The sequence below is a fragment of the Scyliorhinus canicula genome, chromosome 1 (genome assembly GCF_902713615.1).
Source record: "Scyliorhinus canicula chromosome 1, sScyCan1.1, whole genome shotgun sequence".
In the NCBI taxonomy this organism is placed as follows: domain Eukaryota; kingdom Metazoa; phylum Chordata; class Chondrichthyes; order Carcharhiniformes; family Scyliorhinidae; genus Scyliorhinus; species Scyliorhinus canicula.
In genome coordinates, this window is record NC_052146.1 from 69,986,027 (window position 1) to 70,000,530 (window position 14,504).

The 14,504-nt window shown below is 46.5% G+C and overlaps 1 protein-coding gene and 1 non-coding gene across 4 annotated transcripts in view; one reads left to right on the forward strand and one right to left on the reverse strand.

Moving 5' to 3' along the window:
- The window catches only part of zgc:63587 (uncharacterized protein LOC393431 homolog), a 183,321-nt gene that overhangs the window by 40,416 nt on the left and 128,401 nt on the right, over positions 1 to 14,504 (reverse strand). The window lies entirely within an intron of this gene.
- trnal-caa lies at positions 1,170 to 1,288 on the forward strand. The gene is made up of 2 exons: positions 1,170 to 1,207; positions 1,243 to 1,288. It is a non-coding gene; the product is annotated as a tRNA-Leu (tRNA).

The following is a 14,504-nucleotide window of genomic DNA, read 5'->3' on the forward strand; positions in this document are numbered from 1 at the left end:
CATATTCCTCTTAATTCCATTCATCATTATCTTTGTCGTAAGTCTTTAATGTCGTATGGAATAATCGCATTTTTGTCAAAATCCATATCCGCTGTATTTTCCCTGTCTGTTATTTCTTTAAAGAATTCTGTAAAGTTGATCAGCATAAACTTGCCATTTTGAAATCCATCCCATCTGCTCATGGCTCGCCAAGAATTTAATATTCACCCAAGTATAGATTTTAGTAGATTACTAAAACTGAATTAACTTGCTTCTGATTTCCTGACTTATGCCAGTTTCTCCTTTTATGAAGAGAACTTCCCAACCTTCTGTTCCTCACAATAGGAGTTTTGAAAAATTATATTCAGAGCCCTAGTTATTTCTTCCATGGCTAATTTCAGCTTGCATCTAAGAATACCACCAGGTACTAATAATGTTTCAATTAAACAGCAGGTTTGAACAACTTGAGTCCGAGTAACCTCTTTAATTCTATTTCTTTGAATAGTAACAGTTCTAGAATAGGTCCCTTGCTCTTTGTGGCATATATTAATGATTTGAATCGAATGTGCGGGGAGGGGGTATAGAAGTTTGCAGAGGATACCAAAATTGGCCGGGTGATTGATAATCGAGAAGCCAGCTGCAGAACGATACCTATGGACTAGTCAGGTGGGCGGTATAATGGCAAACTGAGTTAAATCCAAAGATATTCAAGGTATCTGTAATGCATTTGGGGAAGGTAAAGAAGGAAAGAGTATACATTGTAAATGGTAGGATATGGGGAAGTATACAGAAACAGAGGGACCTTGGAGTGCACGTCCAACAATTCCTGAAGGAGACTGGACAGGTAGATAAGGTGGTCAAGACGGCGTGAGATATTTGCCTTTATTGGCCAAAGCATAGAATACAAGAGATAGGAGCTTATGCTGGAATTGTAAAAACAATAGTTAGGCCACAAATGGAGTGTTGTGTGCAGTTCTGTTCACTGCACGAGATGAACGATGTGACTGCACTGGAGAGGATATAGAGAAGATAGATAAGAATGGTGTCTGGACTGGAGAATTTTAGTTACGAGGAAAGACTGGACAGGCTCGCATTGTTTTCTTTGGAACAGGAGGCTGACAAAAACCTAATTGAATTGCATAAAATTATGGCAGCGGTCTGAGCATGATTGGGAAGGTTTTATTCACCATGTCAGGGTGGCCGAGTGGTCTAAGGCGCCAGACTCAAGGAGTGTGTTTCCTTGCCTTGTTTAAGCCTGGTGATTTCTGGTCCCTTTCTAGGGGCGTGGGTTCAAATCCCACTCCTGACATTGTCCTTTTGGGGCCTCACGGTAGCATGGTGGTTAGCATCAATGCTTCACAGCTCCAGGGTCCCAGGTTCGATTCCCGGCTGGGTCACTGTCTGTGTGGAGTCTGCACGTCCTCCCCGTGTGTGCGTGGGTTTCCTCCGGGTGCTCCGGTTTCCTCCCACAGTCCAAAGATGTGCGGGTTAGGTGGATTGGCCATGCTAAATTGCCCGTAGTGTAAGGTTAATGGGGGGATTGTTGGGTTACGGGTATACCGGTTACGTGGGTTTAAGTAGGGTGATCATTGCTCGGCACAACATCGAGGGCCGAAGGGCCTGTTCTGTGCTGTACTGTTCTATGTTCTATGGTTGGAGGGTCCATAACCAGGAGCATAAATCTAGGTAAGAGATGGGTGGTTTACAGGAGATTTGAGGGAAATTTCTTTTTCACCCAGAGCACGGCATGGATGAAGAATTCATTGTTTGAAAGGGGTACGGCTTAAAGGGTAGAAACCCCAAAAAGTACTTGGAAATGCACTTGAAGCGCTGTAACCTACAAAGGCTATGGAGCAAGAGTTGAAAAGTAAGATTGAGCTAGATGGTTACTTGCTAGTAGATGTCGACATGATGGACTAAATAGCCTCTTTTGGTACTGCAAATCTTTACGATTTTATGATCTAGCAAACTCTAGCGGTTTTTCAGTGGCAACAGCCGCCTCCTTCTCAAAATTGAGGCTCGTACTTACTTATTGCTATTCCCTAGCTCATCTTGACTCTTGTTTCAAAGCAGCTGCTACTTTATCTATACTCCCATCAGACCTATTTGCTACGGTTTATACAAAAGCAAAATACTGCGGATGTGGAAATCTGAAATACAAACAGAAAATGCTGAAAATACTCAGCAGCTGTGGCAGCACCTGTGGAGAGAGAAATAGAGTTTCAGGTTTATGACCTTTTATCAGAACAGTTCTGATTTCCATCATTTTCTTTATGAATGCTGTTACTAGTTATGTTTTTTTCTCTGCTAATATTCCCTCATCACCTCTTTTAGCTTTTTAAAGCTCACTTTGTGTAGTTTTCTGACATATTCTCTATATTGGCTGGCTTTTTACCATGGCAGCCCGGTGGCACAGCGGTTAGCACTGCTGCTTCACAGCGCCAGGGTCGCAGGTTCGATTCCCGCTTTCGATCACTGTGCGGACTCTGCACGTTCTCCCTGCATCTGCATGGGTTCCTCTGGGCGCTCCGGTTTCCTCCCACAAGTCCCAAAAGGTGTGCGCTTGTTAGGTGAATTCTCCCTCTGTGTACCCGAACAGGCGCCGGAATGTGGCGACTAGGAGATTTTCACAGTAACTTCATGGCAGTGTTAACATAAGTCTACTTCTGACACTAAAGATTCTTATTACTTTTCATTATCTGCCCAGTTGGTGCTACTAATTTAAGTGTCAAACTTTTTTTCCCTTTACTAGAATATAATTGATTTGTACCTTATTTCCTGTTCAAATATTTCCCTGTTGTTCCTCTTTTTTGTTTAAAAAAATAAATAAATTTAGAGTACCCAATTATGTTTTTTCCCAATTAAGGGGCAATTTAGCGTGGCCAATTCACCTACCAAGCACATCTTAGGGGCTTGGGGGTAAGACCCTCGCAAACACAGGGAGAATGTGCAAACACTTCACGGACAGTGACCCGGGGCCGGGATCGAACCCGGGTCTTCGATGCAATGAGGTAGCAGTGCTAACCACTGCACCACCGTGCCACCCCCTGATCTGAACAAAGTTGTTTTTTGTCTTGCTACAACTTCAGAACTAGGTTAAGCAGTACAAATACGAGATACTGTGGCAATCTGAAATAAACACAGAAAATGCTGGAAGTATTCAACAGGTCTGGCAGTGTCTGTTGAGAGAGAAACAAGAGCTGTTTCAGTTCAATGATACTTCAACAGACCTCAAAAATTGATCCTGTTTCACTCTCCACAGTTGCTGCCGGATCTGTTGAGTATTTGGAGTATTTTCTGTTTTTAAAAAATAAATTTAAGTATTCAATTATTTTTTGTTAATTAAGGGACAATTTAGAGTTGTGGGGAGAGTGTGCAAACTCCACACGGACAGTGACCCAGGGCCAGGATCGAACCTGAGCGCATGAGGCAGCAGTGCGAACCACTGCCCCACTTTGTCACCCTGTATTTTCTGTTTTTATTCAAGGAGTGCATTCCTGTTTGAGATGCAACATATAATTGGACAAAATGGTGGCAAATATATTACATGCTCTCTTTCATCACATTTTCCCTAACTCAGTCAGATCTTGGATAAAATAAAAACATCCCACAATTGTAACTTTTGTTGTCCAAACTGATGTCCCCTTTTGTTGGGGCTGGTTTAGCACAGTGGGCTAAATAGCTGGCTTGTAATTAGACAGGAGCTGAGGAGCATAAAGTGGGAACAATTGATCTTGGGGAAATGCACAACAGTAATGTGGGTGTTGTTTAAAGAGCACTTGCTGCGAGTGCTGGATAGTTTTGTCCCACTGAGACAAGGAAGGAATGGTAAGGTGAAGGAGCCTTGGATGACAAGAGAAGTGGAGCTTCTAGTCAAGAGGAAATGAAATGAAATGAATGAAAATCGCTTATTGTCACGAGTAGGCTTCAATGAAGTTACTGTGAAAAGCCCCAAGTCGCCACATTCCAGCGCCTGTCCAGGGAGGCTGGTACGGGAATCGAACCGTGCTGCTGGCCTGCTTTAAAAGCCAGCGATTTAGCTGAGTGAGCTAAGGAAGCATACGTAAGGTTGAGGAAGCAAGCATCTGGCACGGCTCTAGAGGATTACAAGGTAGCCAGGAAGGAACTCAAAATGGATTTAGGAAAGCTAGAAGGGGGCATGAAAAAGCCCTGGTGGGAAGGATTAGGGAAAACCCCAAGGCGTTCTACACTTATGTGAGAAATAAGAGGATGATCAGAGTGAAAGTAGGGCCGATCAGGGATAGTGGAGGCAACTTGTGCCTAGAGTCTGAGGAGATGGGTGAGGCCCTAAATGAATATTTTGCTTCAGTATTCACTGTAGAGAGGGACCTTGTTGCTCATGATGACAGTGTGAACCAGGTTAATAGGCTCAAACAGGTTGATATTAAGGAGGCTGTGGCAGCACGGTGGCGCAGTGGTTAGTGCTGCTGCCTCACGGCGCCGAGGTCCCAGGTTCGATCCCGGCTCTGGGTCACTGTCCGTGTGGAGTTTGGACATTCTTCCCGTTTTTGCGTGGGTTTCGCACCCAAAGAAGTGCAGGTTAGGTGGATTGGCCACGCTAAATTGCTCCTTAATTTGGAAAAAAATAATTGGATACTCTAAGTTAACAAAAAAAGAGGAGGATGTGTTGGAAATTTTTGAAAAGCATCAGGATAGATAAGTCCCCTGGGCCTGATGGGACATACCCAAGGTTACTACGGGAAGCAAGGGAGGAAATTGCTGCGCCATTGGCAATGATCTTTGCATCCTCACTCTTCACTGGAGTAGTACCGGATGATTGGAGGAAGGCAAATATTGATTCCCTGTTCAAGAAAGGTAATAGGGAAATCCCTGGGAATTGCAGACCCATCAGTCTGTGATGAGCAAAATATTGGAAAGGATTCTGAGAGATAGGATTTATAGTTTGATTAAAGATAGTCAGCATGGCATGTGAGGGGCAGGTCATGCCTCACAAGCCTCATTGAATTCTTTGAGGATGTGACGAGACACATTGATGAAGGTCGGGCAGTGGATGTGGTGTATATCGATTTCAGTAAGGCATTTGATAAGGTTCCCCAAGGTCGGTTCATTCAGAAAGTTAGGGGGCATAGGATACAGGGAAATTTGGCTGTCTGGATACAGAATTGGTTGGCCGAAAGAAGACAGCGAGTGGTAGTGGATGGAAAGTATTCCGCCTGAGGTCGGTGACCAGTGGTGTACCGCAAGGATCTGTTCTGGGACCTCTGCTCTTTGTGGTTTTTATAAATGACTTGGTGAGGGAGTGGAAGGGTGGGTTAGTAAGTTTGCCGATGACACAAAGGTTGGGGGAGTTGTAGATAGTGTTGGGAGCTGTTGCACGTTACAACAGGACATTGACAGGATGCAGAGCTGGGCTGAGAAGTGGCAGATGGAGTTCAACCTAGATAAATGTGAAGTGATTCATTTTGGAAGGTCGAATTTGAATGACAAATACAGGGTTAAAGGCAGGATTCTTCGAAGTGTGGAGGAACAGAGGGATCTTGGGGTCCACGTACATAGATCCCTCAAAGGTTGCCACCCAGGTTGATAGGGTTGTTAAGAAGGCGTATCGTGTGTTGGCTTTCATTAACAGACGGATTGAATTTAAGAGCCGCAAGGTTTTGCTGCAGCTTTATATAACCCTAGTTAGACCACACTTGGAATATTGTGTCCAGTTCTGGTCGCCTCATTATAGAAAGGATGTGGATGCTTTGGAGAGGGTACAGAGGAGATTTACTATGATGATGCCTGGAATGGAGGGCATGTCTTATGAAGAAAGGTTGAGGGAGCTAGGGCTTTTTTCACTGGAGAGAAGAAGGAAGAGAGGCAACTTGATAGAGGTGTACAAGGTGATGAGAGGCATGGATAGAGTTGATAGCCAGAGACTTTTCGCCACCGCGGAAATGGCTGTCACGAGGGGACATAGATTTAAGGTGATTGGAGGAATGTACAGGGGAGATGTCAGGGGTAGGTGAGTGCGAGGAATGCACTGCCAGCAGAGGTGATGGAGTCTGAGTGATTAGGGACATTTAAGCGACTCTTAGTCAGGCACATGGACAGCAGTAAATTGAAGGGGTGTAGGTTAGGTTGATCTTAGATTAGGATAAATAGTTGGCACAACATCGTGGGCTGAAGGGCCTGTACTGTTCTATGTAATACAGAACAATGCCAGCAGCGCGGGTTCAATTCCCGTACCAGCCTCCCCAAACAGGCGCCGGAATGTGGCGACTAGGGGTTTTCACAGTAACGTCATTGAAGCCTACTTGTGACAATAAGCGATTATTAATTATTATTAAAGTCCTCTAGGTTGGTTTGCAAATTTCATCCTTAATTTCTTTTCCACTGCTTCGTGAGTTAGTGTTTTTCAAACTTTTTTTTCCAAATGGCCCACTTTTACCAAATGGCTAACTCTCGCGACCCACGCCAGGTTCATGATAGATTCTCCATAGTTACTTCTATAAATATCACATTCGTTTTTGACACATCTGAACTATTAAAAGTAAAAATTGTAAATTAAGCTGTTGTTTCACCTTTTTAAAAAAAATTATTTTTATTCAACAAATTTTCAACAGGTTTACAATACAAAACAACCCCAAACAAAAAAAAAGCCTCCCCCAAACATCGCCCCTCAGCAGTCAATGATAACCAACTCCCAAAACTGCACGATGAACAAACCACAACAATTGTAGAACCCCTCACTCGCCTCTCTCAGCGCGAACGTCACCGTCTCCAGAGTCAAAAACTTCAGCAGGTTCCCACGACATGCCGAGGCACAGGGTGGACAGGCTGACCACCACCTCAGCAAGACCCACTTACGAGCAATCAGCAAGGCGAAGGCTAAGACATCTGCCCCCACCCCGTACTGCAGCTCCGACACCCCGAATATGGCTTCCAGGAGACCGGGCTCCACATCCACGTATAAGACCCCAAAAATTATACTTAACACCGTCTTGCAAAACCCTTCTAGCTTCGGACAAGACCAAAACATGTGACAGCTGTAGGACCCACATCATTCACAGACATCCTCCACCCTTTGAACAGCCAGCTCATCCTTGATTTTGTAAAGTGTGTCCTGTACATCACCTTCAGCTGCATCAACCCCAACCTCACGTGCAAAGTCGAGGCATTCACCCTCTGCAGCACCTCACACCACAATCTCTCTTCAAGCACCGCCCCCAGCTTTTTCTCCCACTTCACTGTAACCCCCTCCATAGACAACCCATCCTCCTCCAGAATCCTCCCATAAAGCGCCGAGACGTCATCCCTCTCCAACCCTCACTGACAGCACTGTCTCAAACAGCAAGAAGGTAGGGCAATAATGAAGGTCAGAAAAATCTTCCTCGCAAAGTCCTGCATCTGCGTATACGCAAAGCTTTCCCCCCGCGCCAACCCATGCTTCTTGTCCAACTCCTTCAAACACACAAACTGCCCTCCCAGGAACAGATCCTTCATTACCGTAATCATTTCCCATCCCCGAAGCCATGCATCCAGCCTCCCCGGCTCAAACCCATGATTCCCCCTGATTGGCATACCCCCCCTGACCTGGACCCCAGTATAACGTGCTGTGTAAACTGCCTCCAAATCGTCACCGTGGACAGCACCACCAGATTCATCGTATACTTCCTTGGGGCCATCGGGAGCCGCGCCGTTGCCAGCGCCCGCAACCCCATACAAGAATCCGCCTCCATATTGCTGCTTCACGGCGTCGAGGTCCCAGGTTCGATCCCGGCTTTGAGTCACTGTCCGTGCGAAGTTCGCACGTTCTCCCCGTGTTTGCATGGGTTTTGCCCCCGCAACCAAAAGATGTGCAAGTTAGGTGGATTGGCCATGCTAAATTGTCACTTAATTGGGAAAAATGAACTGGGTATTCTAAATAAAAAAAAAAAAGAACCTGCCTCCATCTTTACCCTCAGAGCTCTTCCCCCACCCTCCCTGCGTCAGCCCCACATCTTCGCTGCTTTTGCCACCCAATAATAATACAACAAATGTTCGAGAGGCCTAACCCCCCTGGCTGCCAACCCCTCTGCAGTATCACCTTCTTAACCCCACACACTCTACCTCCCCAAAAGAAACGAGGAGATGAACCTGTCCACTCCTCTGAAGAAAGATTTAGGCAAAAAGTCCGGCAGACATTGAAACAAGAATAGGAATAGCAGGAAAACATTCATTTAACTACCTGCACCCGGCCCGCCAATGACAGAGGGAGATTATCCCACCTCAGCAAATCGGGCTTCACCCTCCACATCAAACGAGTGAAATTAAACTTCCAACGCCCTGCCCAATCCTGGGCCACCTGCACCGGCAAATACCTGAAGCGAGACACTGCCAGGTGAACCGGCAGCCCCCTCACCGCCACTCCAGATAGGGAGACCTCAAAATACTCATTCGCCCCTGAATTCAGTCCCCGAAAAAAATCCCGAATCTCTGGACCAACCCCATTATACTCCCACCAACGTGCTTGGCTCCGAAATAGACAGCAACAAATCATCTGCATAAAGGGACATTCTACGTTCCACCACCACCAACCCCACCCCATTATCCCCTTCCTCAACCCCGGACTCCTCAGCGCAATGGCCAAGGGCACTACAGCCAAAGCAAACAGAAGGGGGGACATGAGCATGGGCACCCCTGCCTTGTACCCCGATGCAAAGCAAAATACTTTCATACTGTTCGTACGCACGCTCGCCATTGGCTCCTTATATAGCAGCTACGCCACAAACTTTGGCCCAAACCCAAATTTCTCTTGTACCGCCATTAAATAACTCCACTCAACCCGGACAAACGCCTTCTCCGCATCCAATGCCATTACCACTTCAGTCTCCCTCCCCTCTGCCGGAGAAAGTACCACTTTCAGCAACCTCCTCACATTCGAGAACAACTGTCTTCCCTTTACGAACCCCATCTGGTCCTCCCCGATCACCTTTGGAAGATACCCTTCCAACCTTAACGCCAAAGTATTTGCTTATTCAAGTTTGCTGACGATACGACCATAGTGGGCCGGATCTCAAATAACGATGAGTCAGAATACAGGAGGGAGATAGAGAACCTAGTGGAGTGGTGCAGCGACAACAATCTATCCCTCAATGCCAGCAAAACTAAAGAGCTGGTCATTGACTTCAGAAAGCAAAGTACTGCACACAGCCCTGTCAGCATTAACGGGGCCGAGGTGCAGATGGTTAGCAGTTTCAAATTCCATGGGGTATGCATCTCCAAAAATCTGGCCTGGTCCACCCATGTCGATGCTACCACCAAGAAAGCACAACAGCGCCTATACTTCCTCAGGAAACTAAGGAAATTCGGCATTGGCAGGTGGATTTACCTTTAAGAAATGGGTGTTAACAAATAGCTGCAGCGATGTCAGCGTGTGGTTGGAGCTGGGCTCTGCTCTGCTTTTTACTTTTATTTTGTGCTGAAAGCTGGTTTTGGCTCTGTGTTTAGTTTCACTTTCAGTTGGAGAGCTGCATGTGAACCAGGCAGATGTGTGTATTGATTTTTCTCTCTACACGCTAAAGAATGTCTTCAGCTCATTGATGATTTAAAAGTAACACCTGTTTCTGTAGAGAATTTAAACCTGCTGTCTTTGTTAAAAAGTGTTTGGGGCTTATGGATGTTCGGAAAGTTATTAAGGGTTACCTATAGAATATTGTATTTGGGAACGTATCAGTGTTTGTAGTTGATAAGATGTTTACTGTGTGTTTATAAAGTGCGAACTGAATTCATAGAATAAACACTGTTTTGTTTTTAAAATACTTTAGATCTCTGTTGCATCACACCTGTAAAGTGGGCCCTTGTGCTCCCCATAACCAAAATCTATTAAAAGTTGTGTGTCAGGTGAACTCCATGATATACTTTGGAGTTTTCTAAACCCTGGTCCATAACAGCATGCCCACATTAACTCTTACCAACTTTTACAGATGCACCATAGAAAGCATCCTATCTGGCTGCATCACAGCTTGGTATGGCAACTGCACGGCCCAAGACCGCACAAAACTTCAGAGAGGCGGAATCACAGCCCAGTCCAGCACATGAACCTGCCTCCCATTCATTGACTCCATCTACACCTCCCGCTGCCTGGGGAAAGCGGGCAGCATAATCAATGACCCCTCCCACCTGGTTTACTCATTCTTCCAACTTCTTCCATCGGGCAGGAGATACAGAAGTCTGAGAACACGCACGAACAGACTCAAAAACGGTTTCTTCGCTGCTGTTACCAGACTCCTAAATGACCCTCTTATGGACTGACCTCATTAACACAAGACCCCTGTATGCTTCACTCGATGGCGGTGTTATGTAGTTGCATGTGTTGCCCTATGTATTTTCGTATATTTCCTTTTCTTTTCATACACTTAATGATCTGTTGAGCTGCTCGCAGAAAAATACTTTTCACTGTACCTTGGTACATGTGACAATAAACAGAATCCAAATCAACCCACACTGCACCGGGTCCTCGTCCTTCTTTAACAACAGCGAGATGGAAGTCTGCCCCATTGTTTGCAGCAAGACACCCCTATCCATCGCATCTTCAAACATTTCCACCATCAACAGTGCCAACTTGTCTTTAAATATTTTGTAAAATTCAAACAGAAACCCATCGGGTCCCTCCACCTTGCCTGCCTGCATCAATCTCCACCTTCACCTCATGCTCCCGCACAGGGTCATCCAACCCTGCCCTCTCTGCCTCTCCCACCTTTGGACACTCTATCCCACTTGGAAAGTCCCACATCTCTTTCCCCCCCCCCCCCCCCCCCCCCCCCCCCCGCCTTCCCCCCTCCGGTGCTCCGACCTATACAGGTCCATATCAAATGTCTCGAACACCTTTCAATCCTCTCTTTTAGGATATGGTCATTGCCTGGCACTTCTAAGACACGAAGGTAACTTGGCACTTGTCAGTCGAAGCCTGGATATTGTCCAGGTCTTACTGCATTTGGACATGAACTGCTTCATTATCTGAGTTGTCGCTAATGGTGCTGAACATCATGCAATCATCTGCAATCAGCGCTACTTCTGACCTATGATGGAATGGAGGTCACTGATGAAGCAGCTGAAGATGGTTGTGCCAAGGACACTACCCTGAGGAACTCCTGCAATGAGGTCCTGGAGCTGAAATGATTGACCTCCAATCACCACAGCCATCTTCCTTTGTGCCAGGTATGACTCTAACCAGTGGCGAGTTTTCCCCCCTGATTCCCATCAACTCCTGTTTAGCTCTGGTGCACTAAGCCCACATCCATTCTCCACCCCAGTCTCTGAGCTGCCCCATTCTCCAAAACCAGATCCATCCAGTGGGGAGCGTGATCTGAAATCACAATTGCCGAGTACTCCGACCTCTTAACCCCAGCCAACAGCACCTTTCCCACCACAAAAAAGTCTCGATCCCTTGGATGCAAAAACCTCCATTAGGTCCACTCCTCCCATCTCCCTCATGAACCCAGCCAACATCTTTGCCACCTCCCCCCCCCCCCCCCCCCCCCACCCCGGACGCAGCTGGGACTTGGCAACCTTTGGTTCCAACACTATGTTCCAGTGACCCCCGTCACCTCTACTATCAGCTCATGGGTATCTAAATCCAGGAATGCACCCAGTGCCCGCTTCACAAGTCCCACATCGTCCCAGTGGGGCCATATACACTCGTCAGTGCCACAAAACATCCCTCTAATGCACCCGTCACTACCACATACCTGTCCCTTGATCAGCCACCACCGGAAATCATGCCCACCTGTATCACTACCCTCCGAGCCCTACTATCAAACTTCAAATGAAACACCTGATTCTCCCAACCCTTCCAAAGCCTCACCTGATCCTTCACCCTCAAACGGGTCTCTGCAGCATCACCACACAAGCCACTAAACTCTTAATAGTGTGGAAACTCCACAAATCACCATAACCCTGGGACATGCCCCTCTGATCTGGCCCTCCCCATCCTTTTGATACCGAGGGATGCCTCCCCTCCATCCTCCCAGAATCCTCCCATCCACTTCCTCATACAAACACCTCTCCCAGTATCGATCACCTGCTCCCACCTTTCGCACCTCACAGGCCCATCGAATCCTGTTCGAGCAGGCTCCAACGACCTTGGCCCCTCCATACTCCCGTTCATGAACCAACATTCGCTTGCTAGTGTGGTGACCCCTGCCAAAGCCCCCCACCCTCCTCCCATTCCATGGTCCCACATACCCCAACAATCTCCCACCTTCCACATATTACAAAAACAGTTCAAAACCGCACTCCCAGAGAAGACAGAAACCCAATACAAATGCAAACAAATCTAAACAAAGGTAAACTAACTCCCCCGCATTCAAAAGACAGAAAAATAAAAAAAAACATCAAATAGATAAAACCCTCCATAAGAAAAAACAATCCCATCCTCTCAAACCAAGTCCCAGTCCTTTAGCCTTCACAGACAACTCCGTCGCCTCCACCGTCTCGAAATAGAAATCGCTCAAATTGTGTGTCACTCTCAACTTTGCAGGGTAGACCACTCCAAACCTCACGCTGTTGCTATACAGTTCTGCCATCATCGATCCGAAGGCCACCTGCCTTCTCGCCAGCTCTATCGTCAGGTCTTGGTATATTCATACACCAACACCTTCTCACTTCACCTCTCGTCTCTGTTTCACCCAATTCAGGACCTTCTTCTTCACATGTAACTTGTGAAAGCAGATTTGTTGACCTCCACCATCCTCTGCAGCTCCTCACCCACTGCGGTGAACTGGCCACTGTTCTGCGACAGTGCCTCCTCGATCCTCTTCAATTTCACTCATTGCTCCTGCACCTCGGCCAACATATTCACCACTGCCGCCTTTACCAGGGTAATTGCCTCCTCCACCCACTGTTTCATTGCACCATCATCTCCCTCCGCAGCACCTCCATATGCTGGGAGAACGGCCTATCAAACACCCCCGACATCACCTTGGTCAGAGTTCCCACTGAGGGGAGCGGTCCCACTCAGTGACCCAGCCCCCGCCATCGTTCTTCCTGGAGGACTGACCAACTAACTCGACGGCTGGCATTCGCTCACCCCCTTCTTTCCACTGCCCTTTTTCTGGGTCTTCGACACCTCACAACTTCCTTAGAGGTTTCCACACCAACTCACAAACTATCCCTGAAACCAGGCATAAAAGTTCAAAAACCAGAGACTCTAACAGGAGCCACCTAACGTGCGACCTCCACCTACATGTCGCCACCGGAAGTTCCACTGTTTCACCTTAAAGGACAGCTCTATTCTGACACCTTGCTAAAGGGTGTAACTCAGGATTATTTGATTACTTTATATCTTCACACCCCATTGTTAGCATTTGGATAATTGCATGCAAGGGCTGGAAGGATTAACAGGCTCAATATTACAGCTTTAACAACATCATATTCACTCTTTCAAAATGTAACACGACCTGGATAGAAAATTAAGCTCAATACTGCCACTTCAGAAAGAGAAGCCCTAATTGCTGAACCAAAAACACACTCAGACAGAATGTCGCTGGACGCCTGTAAGTACCGTTTCCCAGGTAAATACATAAGACTGAAAACATGCTTTAAAAAAAAACGCTGGGCACAACTCAGCTGACCAATACGCAAAGACACATTTCAGTCCATACACCTGAAACATTTTACCAGCTCTTGTACACATGAGTGTAGTGCAGTCGCCAGCTAATGCCATCCTTGGTTTACAACAGAAGTCCATGTGGTACAGGAACCAATTCAGCTAATCGAGCTTATTGAGCCACACAATAACGACAGATGCCTGGGACAAGTACCTGGGAAGAGGGGGTGGATAACGGCGTGGGAATTGATGAAGAAAAAAAAAGTTGTTGTTGAAGGACAAGTGCTGCTGGTGTGGAGAGAGTTTGGAAATCGGGGCTTATAGGGGTGGAGGAGGCTGTACCTAAGAGTTAACTGAGAGAATGCACAGGGTTTGTTAGTGACACATTGAATTTAGAAAGAATACAGATCCCGACGCTGAACACAATAGCAGAAATTGCCAGCCAAAGAGGATTATACAGTTTCCTGACTACACTTTGGCCCAGGGAAGGAAGAAAGTCCATGGCACAGGCTTCTACATCAGCCTCATGTGGTCATACACTGTACTACAGTGACAATTTACCCAGAGAAAACAGAAAAAATGGTCAGCCGATCTTCGGGGATCACTTTTGGTGAACTGATTTACACCATGAGTCAGGACCCCCACTTTGAAAAAAGCGGAGTTAGAATGCATTCACATAATGTATCTAAACCTTTCACAAAGGAAATCTCTTTCTGCTGCTTCTTACTGAAATCCTCATTATCTCATCCTATAATATGGTCTCCAATTAAGACGGTTCCCTCTCCTCACATTTTTCCTTTTTTTCTTTTAAACATTTTTTTCCAAATAAGGGGCAATTTAGTGTGGCCAATCCACCTACCCTACACACCTTTGGATTGTGGGGGTGAGAGCCACGACAACACGGGGAGAATGCGCAGACTCCACATAGACAGTGACCTGGAGCTGGGATCAATTCCAGGTCCCAGCGCTA